Source organism: Scyliorhinus torazame, chromosome 24, assembly GCF_047496885.1.
Source record: "Scyliorhinus torazame isolate Kashiwa2021f chromosome 24, sScyTor2.1, whole genome shotgun sequence".
NCBI lineage: Eukaryota > Metazoa > Chordata > Chondrichthyes > Carcharhiniformes > Scyliorhinidae > Scyliorhinus > Scyliorhinus torazame.
Genome location: NC_092730.1, coordinates 51,663,223 through 51,676,617, shown reverse-complemented (window position 1 = coordinate 51,676,617; position 13,395 = coordinate 51,663,223). Strand labels below are relative to the sequence as shown.

The window sequence follows — 13,395 nt, the reverse complement described above, 5'->3', positions numbered from 1 at the left end:
GCACTGTGGCCAAAGATATGCTCCATGCGCAAATCGATTAAAATTTAATTTTCATCTTCATTTCATTTCAAACGAGATGTGGTTTTACTATTTTTGAACGCCAGCCAGACTCTTGCGTCTGAATGCGATCGTTCTCCAACGCGCTGTGTGTTAAGGAGCTCTCATTTCTGCATTGATCAGTTTGCTCCAATCAACAAAGTCCGTACTGCCGTCTAACTGTTCCTTCCACGAAGGTATTAAGAGTCTAAGATCTGAGTAGCGGGAAGGATCCAATGAGACAGTTGCATCCTGGCGACTGGAATCTCTCTGCACAGCTGCATCTGGTGCTGCTTTCACAGACAAGTAGCCGAATAACGCCTCCAGTGCCAAACACGAGGATGTTCATGCTGTAAAGGCGGCAGAAGAACTTTCTGGAAGAAGCCAGCTGATTCACGTCCGACAATCCAACCAGCCAGACTATTTACAACAATGGAAGTGGAAATTTACCCGGAGTCCTGGTATCAGTATTAATTCGTCAACCAGAGTCACTGAGCATATCATCCAGTCATGAACTGGGCTTCTGACTGTGGGGTCTTGCTGTACGAATTTAAGTACGAATCTCGCGTCCCGAGGCCACCGCTTCCCCATTGAATGGGAGGTATGAGATCTTCCTGGGGTTCAACAATTTTTGGAGAAATGTAACCTCGTGGAAAAAAAGGCAATGTCAGAAGTAGGATTCTAACGCACGCCTCCAGAGGAGACTGCGTCCTTAACCCGCGCCCTCGACCGCTCGGCCACCCTGACGAGCTGCAGAAACTGTTATGCTCGGTGCACAAATAGACATAGAACATACAGTGCAGAAGGAGTCCATTCGGCCCATCGAGTCTGCACCGATCCACTTAAGACCTCAATTCCATCCTATCACCCTCACCCCGCAACCCAATAATCCTTCCTACCTTTTTGGACACTAAGGGCAATTACGCATGACCAATTCCCCTAGCCAGCTCGTCTTTATGCCGTGGGAGGAAACCGGAGCACCCGGGGTGAAATTCACGCAGACATGGGGAGAACGTGCAGACTCCGCACAGACAGTGACCCAAGCCGGGAATCGAACCTGGAACCCTGGAGCTGTGAAACAACTGTGCTACCTTGCTGCCCAAAATTTCGAAATAAGCTTTTTCTGCGATGGCTGGGAATCGAACCCAGGTCAACTGCTTGGAAGGCAGCTATGCTCACCATTATACCACCATCGCTCACTGAAGAATTTGAAATTATATCTTCATTGTCATTTCATTTCTAATCAGTTGTGCTTTTCCTATTTTTGAACACCAGCCAGAGTCCTGCATCTGAGTGCCGTCCTTCTCCAAGCCGCTGGGGGTTAAGGAGCTTCGCGTCGTTGCATTGATCAGTTTGCTGCAATCAACAAAGACCGAACTCCCGCCGACCTGTTCCTCACATGAAGATATTGAGAGTCTAAGATCTGAGCGGCGTGAAGGATCCAATTATACAGTTGCATCCTTGCGACTGGAATCTCTCTCCACAGCTGCTTCTGGTGCTGCTTTCACAAACAAGTAGCCAGAAAACCCTTCAGTGTCCAAACAGGAGGACGTTCATCCAGTAAAGGCGGCAGAAGAGTTTTCTGGGAGATGTCGACTGAGACACCTGGACAATCCAACCAGCCAGACTATTTACAACAAGAGACGAGACATTTACCCGGAATCCTGGGATCATTATTAATTCCTCAAATAGAATCATGAGCAGATTATCCAGTGATGAACTGGGCTTTTGCCTGTGGGGTCTTGCTGTGCGAATATCAGCAGGAATCTCATTCCAGGAGGCCACCGCTTCCCCATTGAATGGGAGGTATTGGATCGTCCTGGTGTTGCAAATATTGCTGGAGAAACGTAACCACGTGGAGGAAAAGGGAATGTCAGAAGTGGGATTCGAACCCACGCCTCCAGAGGAGACTGCGACCTTAACGCAGCGCCTTCGACAGCTCGGCCATCCTGACGCACTGTGGCCAAAGATATGCTCCATCCGCAAATCGATTAAAATTTAATTTTCATCTTCATTTCATTTCAAACTAGATGTGGTTTTACTATTTTTGAACGCCAGCCAGACTCTTGCGTCTGAATGCGATCGTTCTCCAACGCGCTGTGTGTTAAGGAGCTCTCATTTCTGCATTGATCAGTTTGCTCCAATCAACAAAGTCCGTACTGCCGTCTAACTGTTCCTTCCACGAAGGTATTAAGAGTCTAAGATCTGAGTGGCGGGAAGGATCCAATGAGACAGTTGCATCCTGGCGACTGGAATCTCTCTGCACAGCTGCTTCTGGTGCTGCTTGCACAGACAAGTAGCCGAATAACGCCTCCAGTGCCAAACACGAGGATGTTCATGCTGTAAAGGCGGCAGAAGAACTTTCTGGAAGAAGCCAGCTGATTCACGTCCGACAATCCAACCAGCCAGACTATTTACAACAATGGAAGTGGAAATTTACCCGGAGTCCTGGTATCAGTATTAATTCGTCAACCAGAGTCACTGAGCATATCATCCAGTCATGAACTGGGCTTCTGACTGTGGGGTCTTGCTGTACGAATTTAAGTACGAATCTCGCGTCCCGAGGCCACCGCTTCCCCATTGAATGGGAGGTATGAGATCTTCCTGGGGTTCAACAATTTTTGGAGAAATGTAACCTCGTGGAAAAAAAGGCAATGTCAGAAGTAGGATTCTAACGCACGCCTCCAGAGGAGACTGCGTCCTTAACCCGCGCCTTCGACCGCTCGGCCACCCTGACGAGCTGCAGAAACTGTTATGCTCGGTGCACAAATAGACATAGAACATACAGTGCAGAAGGAGTCCATTCGGCCCATCGAGTCTGCACCGATCCACTTAAGACCTCAATTCCATCCTATCACCCTCATCCCGCAACCCAATGATCCTTCCTACCTTTTAGGACACTAAGGGCAATTACGCATGACCAATTCGCCTAGCCAGCTCGTCTTTATGCCGTGGGAGGAAACCGGAGCACCCGGGGTGAAATTCACGCAGACATGGGGAGAACGTGCAGACTCCCAGACAGTGACCCAAGCCGGGAATCGAACCTGGAACCCAAGTGAAACAACTGTGCTACCTTGCTGCCCAAAATTTCGAATTAAGTTTTTTCTGCGATGGCTGGGAATCGAACCCAGGTCAACTGCTTGCAAGGCAGCTATGCTCACCATTATACCACCATCGCTCACTGAAGAATTTAAATTCTATCTTCATTGTCATTTCATTTCTAATCAGTTGTGCTTTTCCTATTTTTGAACACCAGCCAGAGTCCTGCATCTGAGTGCCGTCCTTCTCCAAGCCGCTGGGGGTTAAGGAGCTTCGCGTCGTTGCATTGATCAGTTTGCTGCAATCAACAAAGACCGAACTCCCGCCGACCTGTTCCTCACATGAAGATATTGAGAGTCTAAGATCTGAGCGGCGTGAAGGATCCAATTAAACAGTTGCATCCTTGCGACTGCAATCTCTCTCCACAGCTGCTTCTGGTGCTGCTTTCACAAACAAGTAGCCAGAAAACCCTTCAGTGTCCAAACAGGAGGACGTTCATCCAGTAAAGGCGGCAGAAGAGTTTTCTGGGAGATGTCGACTGAGACACCTCGACAATCCAACCAGCCAGACTATTTACAACAAGAGACGAGACATTTACCAGGAATCCTGGGATCATTATTAATTCCTCAAATAGAGTCATGAGCAGATTATCCAGGGATGAACTGGGCTTATGCCTGTGGGGTCTTGCTGTGCGAATATCAGCAGGAATCTCATTCCAGGAGGCCACCGCTTCCCCATTGAATGGGAGGTATTGGATCGTCCTGGTGTTGCAAATATTGCTGGAGAAACGTAACCACGTGGAGGAAAAGGGAATGTCAGAAGTAGGATTCGAACCCACGCCTCCAGAGGAGACTGCGACCTTAACGCAGCGCCTTCGACCGCTCGGCCATCCTGACGCACTGTGGCCAAAGATATGCTCCATGCACAAATCGATTTGAATTTAATTTTCATCTTCATTTCATTTCAAACTAGATGTGGTTTTACTATTTTTGAACGCCAGCCAGACTCTTGCGTCTGAGTGCGATCGTTCTCCAACGCGCTGTGTGTTCAGGAGCTCTCATTTCTGCATTGATCAGTTTTCTCCAATCAACAAAGTCCGTACTGCCGTCTAACTGTTCCTTCCACGAAGGTATTAAGAGTCTAAGATCTGAGTGGCGGGAAGGATCCAATGAGACAGTTGCATCCTGGCGACTGGAATCTCTCTGCACAGCTGCATCTGGTGCTGCTTTCACAGACAAGTAGCCGAATAACGCCTCCAGTGCCAAACACGAGGATGTTCATGCTGTAAAGGCGGCAGAAGAACTTTCTGGAAGAAGCCAGCTGATTCACGTCCGACAATCCAACCAGCCAGACTATTTACAACAATGGAAGTGGAAATTTACCCGGAGTCCTGGGATCAGTATTAATTCCTCAACCAGAGTCACTGAGCAGATCATCCAGTCATGAACTGGGCTTTTGACTGTGGGGTCTTGCTGTACGAATTTAAGTACGAATCTCGCGTCCCGAGGCCACCGCTTCCCCATTGAATGGGAGGTATGAGATCTTCCTGGGGTTCAACAATTTTTGGAGAAATGTAACCTCGTGGAAAAAAAGGCAATGTCAGAAGTAGGATTCTAACGCACGCCTCCAGAGGAGACTGCGTCCTTAACCCGCGCCTTCGACCGCTCGGCCACCCTGACGAGCTGCAGAAACTGTTATGCTCGGTGCACAAATAGACATAGAACATACAGTGCAGAAGGAGTCCATTCGGCCCATCGAGTCTGCACCGATCCACTTAAGACCTCAATTCCATCCTATCACCCTCATCCCGCAACCCAATGATCCTTCCTACCTTTTAGGACACTAAGGGCAATTACGCATGACCAATTCGCCTAGCCAGCTCGTCTTTATGCCGTGGGAGGAAACCGGAGCACCCGGGGTGAAATTCACGCAGACATGGGGAGAACGTGCAGACTCCGCACAGACAGTGACCCAAGCCGGGAATCGAACCTGGAACCCTGGAGCTGTGAAACAACTGTGCTACCTTGCTGCCCAAAATTTCGAGTTAAGTTTTTTCTGCGATGGCTGGGAATCGAACCCAGGTCAACTGCTTGGAAGGCAGCTATGCTCACCATTATACCACCATCGCTCACTGAAGAATTTTAAATTCTATCTTCATTGTCATTTCATTTCTAATCAGTTGTGCTTTTCCTATTTTTGAACACCAGCCAGAGTCCTGCATCTGAGTGCCGTCCTTCTCCAAGCCGCTGGGGGTTAAGGAGCTTCGCGTCGTTGCATTGATCAGTTTGCTGCAATCAACAAAGACCGAACTCCCGCCGACCTGTTCCTCACATGAAGATATTGAGAGTCTAAGATCTGAGCGGCGTGAAGGATCCAATTATACAGTTGCATCCTTGCGACTGGAATCTCTCTCCACAGCTGCTTCTGGTGCTGCTTTCACAAACAAGTAGCCAGAAAACGCTTCAGTGTCCAAACAGGAGGACGTTCATCCAGTAAAGGCGGCAGAAGAGTTTTCTGGGAGATGTTGACTGAGACACCTCGACAATCCAACCAGCCAGACTATTTACAACAAGAGACGAGACATTTACCAGGAATCCTGGGATCATTATTAATTCCTCAAATAGAGTCATGAGCAGATTATCCAGTGATGAACTGGGCTTATGCCTGTGGGGTCTTGCTGTGCGAATATCAGCAGGAATCTCATTCCAGGAGGCCACCGCTTCCCCATTGAATGGGAGGTATTGGATCGTCCTGGTGTTGCAAATATTGCTGGAGAAACGTAACCACGTGGAGGAAAAGCGAATGGCAGAAGTGGGATTCGAACCCACGCCTCCGGAGGAGACTGCGACCTTAACGCAGCGCCTTCGACCGCTCGGCCATCCTGACGCACTGTGGCCAAAGATATGCTCCATGCACAAATCGATTTAAATTTAATTTTCATCTTCATTTCATTTCAAACTAGATGTGGTTTTACTATTTTTGAACGCCAGCCAGACTCTTGCGTCTGAGTGCGATCGTTCTCCAACGCGCTGTGTGTTCAGGAGCTCTCATTTCTGCATTGATCAGTTTGCTCCAATCAACAAAGTCCGTACTGCCGTCTAACTGTTCCTTCCACGAAGGTATTAAGAGTCTAAGATCTGAGTGGCGGGAAGGATCCAATGAGACAGTTGCATCCTGGCGACTGGAATCTCTCTGCACAGCTGCATCTGGTGCTGCTTTCACAGACAATTAGCCGAATAACGCCTCCAGTGCCAAACACGAGGATGTTCATGCTGTAAAGGCGGCAGAAGAACTTTCTGGAAGAAGCCAGCTGATTCACGTCCGACAATCCAACCAGCCAGACTATTTACAACAATGGAAGTGGAAATTTACCCGGAGTCCTGGCATCAGTATTAATTCCTCAACCAGAGTCACTGAGCAGATCATCCAGTCATGAACTGGGCTTCTGACTGTGGGGTCTTGCTGTGCGAATTTAAGTACGAATCTCGCGTCCCGAGGCCACCGCTTCCCCATTGAATGGGAGGTATGAGATATTCCTGGGGTTGAACAATTTTTGGAGAAATGTAACCTCGTGGGAAAAAAGGCAATGTCAGAAGTAGGATTCTAACCCACGCCTCCAGAGGAGACTGCGTCCTTAACGCCGCGCCTTCGGCCGCTCGGCCACCCTGACGAGCTGCAGAAACTGTTATGCTCGGTGCACAAATAGACATAGAACATACAGTGCAGAAGGAGTCCATTCGGCTCATCGAGTCTGCACCGATCCCCTAAAGACCTCAATTCCATCCTATCACCCTCACCCCGCAACCCAATAATCCTTCCTAGCTTTTTGGACACTAAGGGCAATTACGCATGACCAATTCCCCCAGCCTGCTCGTCATAATGCTGTGGGAGGAAACCGGAGCACCCGGGGTGAAATTCACGCAGACATGGGGAGAACGTGCAGACTCCGCACAGACAGTGACCCAAGCCGGGAATCGAACCTGGAACCCTGGAGCTGTGAAACTACTGTGCCACCTTGCTGCCCAAAATTTCGAAATAAGTTTTTTCTGCGATGGCTGGGAATCGAACCCAGGTCAACTGCTTGGAAGGCAGCTATGCTCACCATTATACCACCATCGCTCACTGAAGAACTTTAAATTCTATCTTCATTGTCATTTCATTTCTAATCAGTTGTGCTTTTCCTATTTTTGAACACCAGCCAGAGTCCTGCATCTGAGTGCCGTCCTTCTCCAAGCCGCTGGGGGTTAAGGAGCTTCGCATTGTTGCATTGATCAGTTTGCTGCAATCAACAAAGACCGAACTCCCGCCGACCTGTTCCTCACACGAAGATATTGAGAGTCTAAGATCTGAGCGGCGTGAAGGATCCAATTATACAGTTGCATCCTTGCGACTGGAATCTCTCTCCACAGCTGCTTCTGGTGCTGCTTTCACAAACAAGTAGCCAGAAAACCCTTCAGTGTCCAAACACGAGGAGATTCATCCAGTAAAGGCGGCAGAGAGTTTTCTGGGAGATGTCGACTGAGACACCTCGACAATCCAACCAGCCAGACTATTTACAACAAGAGACGAGACATTTACCCGGAATCCTGGGATCATTATTAATTCCTCAAATAGAGTCATGAGCAAATTATCCAGGGATGAACTGGGCTTCTGCCTGTGGGGTCTTGCTCTGCGAATATCAGCAGGAATCTCATTCCAGGAGGCCACCGCTCACCCATTGAATGGGAGGTATTGGATCGTCCTGGTGCTGCAAATTTTGCTGGAGAAACGTAACCACGTGGAGGAAAAGGGAATGTCAGAAGTGGGATTCGAACCCACGCCTCCAGAGAAGACTGCGACCTTAACGCAGCGCCTTCGAGCGCTCGGCCATCCTGACGCACTGTGGCCAAAGATATGCTCCATGCGCAAATCGATTTAAATTTAATTTTCATCTTCATTTCATTTCAAACTAGATGTGGTTTTACTATTTTTGAACGCCAGCCAGACTCTTGCATCTGAGTGCGATCGTTCTCCAACACGCTGTGTGTTAAGGAGCTCTCATTTCTGCATTGATCAGTTTGTTCCAATCAACAAAGTCCGTACTGCCGTCTAACTGTTCCTTACACGAAGGTATTAAGAGTCTAAGATCTGAGTGGCGGGAAGGATCCAATGAGACAGTTGCATCCTGGCGACTGGAATCTCTCTGCACAGCTGCATCTGGTGCTGCTTTCACAGACAAGTAGCCGAATAACGCCTCCAGTGCCAAACACGAGGATGTTCATGCTGTAAAGGCGGCAGAAGAACTTTCTGGAAGAAGCCAGCTGATTCACGTCCGACAATCCAACCAGCCAGACTATTTACAACAATGGAAGTGGAAATTTACCCGGAGTCCTGGCATCAGTATTAATTCCTCAACCAGAGTCACTGAGCAGATCATCCAGTCATGAACTGGGCTTCTGACTGTGGGGTCTTGCTGTGCGAATTTAAGTACGAATCTCCCGTCCCGAGGCCACCGCTTCCCCATTGAATGGGAGGTATGAGATCTTCCTGGGGTTGAACAATTTTTGGAGAAATGTAACCTCGTGGAAAAAAAGGCAATGTCAGAAGTAGGATTCTAACGCACGCCTCCAGAGGAGACTGCGTCCTTAACCCGCGCCTTCGACCGCTCGGCCACCCTGACGAGCTGCAGAAACTGTTAAGCTCGGTGCACAAATAGACATAGAACATACAGTGCAGAAGGAGTCCATTCGGCCCATCGAGTCTGCACCGATCCACTTAAGACCTCAATTCCATCCTATCACCCTCATCCCGCAACCCAATGATCCTTCCTACCTTTTAGGACACTAAGGGCAATTACGCATGACCAATTCCCCTAGCCAGCTCGTCTTTATGCCGTGGGAGGAAACCGGAGCACCCGGGGTGAAATTCACGCAGACATGGGGAGAACGTGCAGACTCCGCACAGACAGTGACCCAAGCCGGGAATCGAACCTGGAACCCTGGAGCTGTGAAACTACTGTGCCACCTTGCTGCCCAAAATTTCGAAATAAGTTTTTTCTGCGATGGCTGGGAATCGAACCCAGGTCAACTGCTTGGAAGGCAGCTATGCTCACCATTATACCACCATCGCTCACTGAAGAACTTTAAATTCTATCTTCATTGTCATTTCATTTCTAATCAGTTGTGCTTTTCCTATTTTTGAACACCAGCCAGAGTCCTGCATCTGAGTGCCGTCCTTCTCCAAGCCGCTGGGGGTTAAGGAGCTTCGCATTGTTGCATTGATCAGTTTGCTGCAATCAACAAAGACCGAACTCCCGCCGACCTGTTCCTCACACGAAGATATTGAGAGTCTAAGATCTGAGCGGCGTGAAGGATCCAATTATACAGTTGCATCCTTGCGACTGGAATCTCTCTCCACAGCTGCTTCTGGTGCTGCTTTCACAAACAAGTAGCCAGAAAACCCTTCAGTGTCCAAACACGAGGAGATTCATCCAGTAAAGGCGGCAGAGAGTTTTCTGGGAGATGTCGACTGAGACACCTCGACAATCCAACCAGCCAGACTATTTACAACAAGAGACGAGACATTTACCCGGAATCCTGGGATCATTATTAATTCCTCAAATAGAGTCATGAGCAAATTATCCAGGGATGAACTGGGCTTCTGCCTGTGGGGTCTTGCTCTGCGAATATCAGCAGGAATCTCATTCCAGGAGGCCACCGCTCACCCATTGAATGGGAGGTATTGGATCGTCCTGGTGCTGCAAATTTTGCTGGAGAAACGTAACCACGTGGAGGAAAAGGGAATGTCAGAAGTGGGATTCGAACCCACGCCTCCAGAGAAGACTGCGACCTTAACGCAGCGCCTTCGAGCGCTCGGCCATCCTGACGCACTGTGGTCAAAGATATGCTCCATGCGCAAATCGATTTAAATTTAATTTTCATCTTCATTTCATTTCAAACTAGATGTGGTTTTACTATTTTTGAACGCCAGCCAGACTCTTGCATCTGAGTGCGATCGTTCTCCAACACGCTGTGAGTTAAGGAGCTCTCATTTCTGCATTGATCAGTTTGCTCCAATCAACAAAGTCCGTACTGCCGTCTAACTGTTCCTTACACGAAGGTATTAAGAGTCTAAGATCTGAGTGGCGGGAAGGATCCAATGAGACAGTTGCATCCTGGCGACTGGAATCTCTCTGCACAGCTGCATCTGGTGCTGCTTTCACAGACAAGTAGCCGAATAACGCCTCCAGTGCCAAACACGAGGATGTTCATGCTGTAAAGGCGGCAGAAGAACTTTCTGGAAGAAGCCAGCTGATTCACGTCCGACAATCCAACCAGCCAGACTATTTACAACAATGGAAGTGGAAATTTACCCGGAGTCCTGGCATCAGTATTAATTCCTCAACCAGAGTCACTGAGCAGATCATCCAGTCATGAACTGGGCTTCTGACTGTGGGGTCTTGCTGTGCGAATTTAAGTACGAATCTCCCGTCCCGAGGCCACCGCTTCCCCATTGAATGGGAGGTATGAGATATTCCTGGGGTTGAACAATTTTTGGAGAAATGTAACCTCGTGGAAAAAAAGGCAATGTCAGAAGAAGGATTCTAACCCACGCCTCCAGAGGAGACTGCGTCCTTAACCCGCGCCTTCGACCGCTCGGCCACCCTGACGAGCTGCAGAAACTGTTAAGCTCGGTGCACAAATAGACATAGAACATACAGTGCAGAAGGAGTCCATTCGGCCCATCGAGTCTGCACCGATCCACTTAAGACCTCAATTCCATCCTATCACCCTCATCCCGCAACCCAATGATCCTTCCTACCTTTTAGGACACTAAGGGCAATTACGCATGACCAATTCCCCTAGCCAGCTCGTCTTTATGCCGTGGGAGGAAACCGGAGCACCCGGGGTGAAATTCACGCAGACATGGGGAGAACGTGCAGACTCCGCACAGACAGTGACCCAAGCCGGGAATCGAACCTGGAACCCTGGAGCTGTGAAACTACTGTGCTACCTTGCTGCCCAAAATTTCGAAATAAGTTTTTTCTGCGATGGCTGGGAATCGAACCCAGGTCAACTGCTTGGAAGGCAGCTATGCTCACCATTATACCACCATCGCTCACTGAAGAACTTAAAATTCTATCTTCATTGTCATTTCATTTCTAATCAGTTGTGCTTTTCCTATTTTTGAACACCAGCCAGAGTCCTGTATCTGAGTGCCGTCCTTCTCCAAGCCGCTGGGGGTTAAGGAGCTTCGCGTCGTTGCATTGATCAGTTTGCTGCAATCAACAAAGACCGAACTCCCGCCGACCTGTTCCTCACATGAAGACATTGAGAGTCTAAGATCTGAGCGGTGTGAAGGATCCAATTATACAGTTGCATCCTTGCGACTGGAATCTCTCTCCACAGCTGCTTCTGGTGCTGCTTTCACAAACAAGTAGCCAGAAAACCCTTCAGTGTCCAAACAGGAGGACGTTCATCCAGTAAAGGCGGCAGAAGAGTTTTCTGGGAGATGTCGACTGAGACACCTCGACAATCCAACCAGCCAGACTATTTACAACAAGAGACGAGACATTTACCAGGAATCCTGGGATCATTATTAATTCCTCAAATAGAGTCATGAGCAAATTATCCAGTGATGAACTGGGCATCTGCCTGTGGGGTCTCGCTGTGCGAATATACGCAGGAATCTCATTCCCGGAGGACAACGCTTCCCCATTTAATGGGAGGTATTGGATCTTCCTGGCGTTGATCATTTTGCTGGAGAAATGTAACCACGTGGAGGAAAACTTAATGTCAGAAGTGGGATTCGAACTCACGCCTCCAGAGGAGAGTGCGACCTTAACGCAGCGCCTTCGACCGCGCGGCCATCCTGACGCGCTGTAGCCAAAGATATGCTCCATGCGCAAATCGAGTTAAATTTAATTTTCATCTTCATTTCATTTCAAACTAGATGTGGTTTTACTATTTCTGAACGCCAGCCAGACTCTTGTGTCTCAGTGCGATCGTTCTCCAACACGCTGTGTGTTAAGGAGCTCTCATTTCTGCATTGATCAGTTTGCTCCAATCAACAAACTCCATACTGCCGCCTACCTGTTCCTCACACGAAGGTATTAAGAGTCTAAGATCTGAGCGGCGTAAAGGATCCAATTAGACAGTTGCATTCTGGCGACTGTAATCTCTCTCCACAGCTGCATCTGGTGCTGCTTTCACAGACAAGTAGCCGAATAACGCCTCCAGTGTCCAAACACGAGGAAGTTCATGCTGTAAAGGCAGCAGAAGAACATTCTGGGAGAAGCCAACGGATTCACCTGCGTCAATCCAAGCAGCCAGACTATTTACAACAAGGGAAGTGAAAATTTACCAGGAGTCCTGTGATCATTATTAATTCCTCAACCAGAGTCACTGAGCAGAACATCCCGTCATGAACTTGGCTTCTGCCTGCGGGGTCTTGCTGTGCGTATTTAAGCAAGAATCTCACGTCCTGAGGCCACCGCTTCCCCATTGAATCGGAGGTATTGGATTATCCTCGGGTTCAAAACTTCGCTGGAGAAATGGATCCGCGCGGATGAAAGTTGAATGTCTGAAGTGAGATTCGGACACACGTCTCCAGAGGAGACTGTAACCGAAACGCAGCACCTTCATCCGCTCGGCCATCGGTACGCGCTGTGACAAACGGTGTGTTCCGTGCACGAATCGATTTAAATTCTATCGTCATTGTCATTTCATTTCAAACAAAAACAAAGAACAACGAAACGTACAGCACAGGAACAGGCCCTTCGGCCCTCCAAGCCCGTGCCGACCATGCTGCCCGTCTAAACTAAAATCTTCTACACTTCCTTGTTCCGTATCCCTCTATTCCCATCCTATTCCTGTATTTGTCAAAATGCCCCTTCCATGTTACTTTCGTCCATGGTCCCACCGCCTCCTCCGGCAGCGAGTTCCAGGCACCCACTACCCTCTGTGTAAAAAACGTGCCTCGTACATCTCCTCTAAACATTGCCCCGCGCACCTTAAACCGATGCCGCCCAGTAATTAACACCCCTAGCCTGGGCAAATGCCTCTGACTATCCACTGTGTCGATGCCCCTCATAATTTTGTAGACCACTATCAGCTCGCCCGTCAACCTCCGTCGTTCCAGTGAGAACAAACCGAGTTTATTCAACCGCTCCTCATAACTAATGCCCTCCATACCGGGCATCATCCTGGTAAATCTCTTCTGCACCTTCATAAAGCCTCCACACCCTTCTGGTAGTGTGGCGACCAGAATTGAACACTCTACTCAAAGTGTGGCCAAACTAAGGTTCTATACAGCTGCAACGTGACGTGCCAATTCTTGTAC

General features: G+C 48.8%; 11 non-coding genes across 11 annotated transcripts; all 11 read right to left on the bottom strand.

Moving 5' to 3' along the window:
- Positions 1 to 1,160: 1,160 nt before the first annotated feature.
- trnag-ucc (transfer RNA glycine (anticodon UCC)) lies at positions 1,161 to 1,232 on the bottom strand. The gene has a single exon. It is a non-coding gene; the product is annotated as a tRNA-Gly (tRNA).
- A 675-nt stretch (positions 1,233 to 1,907) lies between these two features.
- On the bottom strand, positions 1,908 to 1,990 carry trnal-aag (transfer RNA leucine (anticodon AAG)). The gene has a single exon. It is a non-coding gene; the product is annotated as a tRNA-Leu (tRNA).
- A 1,152-nt stretch (positions 1,991 to 3,142) lies between these two features.
- On the bottom strand, positions 3,143 to 3,214 carry trnaa-ugc (transfer RNA alanine (anticodon UGC)). Its single transcript has one exon. It is a non-coding gene; the product is annotated as a tRNA-Ala (tRNA).
- Positions 3,215 to 3,888: 674 nt separating this feature from the next.
- trnal-aag (transfer RNA leucine (anticodon AAG)) lies at positions 3,889 to 3,971 on the bottom strand. Its single transcript has one exon. It is a non-coding gene; the product is annotated as a tRNA-Leu (tRNA).
- Positions 3,972 to 5,131: 1,160 nt separating this feature from the next.
- trnag-ucc (transfer RNA glycine (anticodon UCC)) lies at positions 5,132 to 5,203 on the bottom strand. Its single transcript has one exon. It is a non-coding gene; the product is annotated as a tRNA-Gly (tRNA).
- Positions 5,204 to 5,878: 675 nt separating this feature from the next.
- trnal-aag (transfer RNA leucine (anticodon AAG)) lies at positions 5,879 to 5,961 on the bottom strand. The gene has a single exon. It is a non-coding gene; the product is annotated as a tRNA-Leu (tRNA).
- A 1,161-nt stretch (positions 5,962 to 7,122) lies between these two features.
- trnag-ucc (transfer RNA glycine (anticodon UCC)) lies at positions 7,123 to 7,194 on the bottom strand. Its single transcript has one exon. It is a non-coding gene; the product is annotated as a tRNA-Gly (tRNA).
- Positions 7,195 to 7,868: 674 nt separating this feature from the next.
- On the bottom strand, positions 7,869 to 7,951 carry trnal-aag (transfer RNA leucine (anticodon AAG)). Its single transcript has one exon. It is a non-coding gene; the product is annotated as a tRNA-Leu (tRNA).
- Positions 7,952 to 9,111: 1,160 nt separating this feature from the next.
- On the bottom strand, positions 9,112 to 9,183 carry trnag-ucc (transfer RNA glycine (anticodon UCC)). Its single transcript has one exon. It is a non-coding gene; the product is annotated as a tRNA-Gly (tRNA).
- Positions 9,184 to 9,857: 674 nt separating this feature from the next.
- On the bottom strand, positions 9,858 to 9,940 carry trnal-aag (transfer RNA leucine (anticodon AAG)). Its single transcript has one exon. It is a non-coding gene; the product is annotated as a tRNA-Leu (tRNA).
- Positions 9,941 to 11,100: 1,160 nt separating this feature from the next.
- trnag-ucc (transfer RNA glycine (anticodon UCC)) lies at positions 11,101 to 11,172 on the bottom strand. The gene has a single exon. It is a non-coding gene; the product is annotated as a tRNA-Gly (tRNA).
- Between the last annotated feature and the right edge of the window lie 2,223 nt (positions 11,173 to 13,395).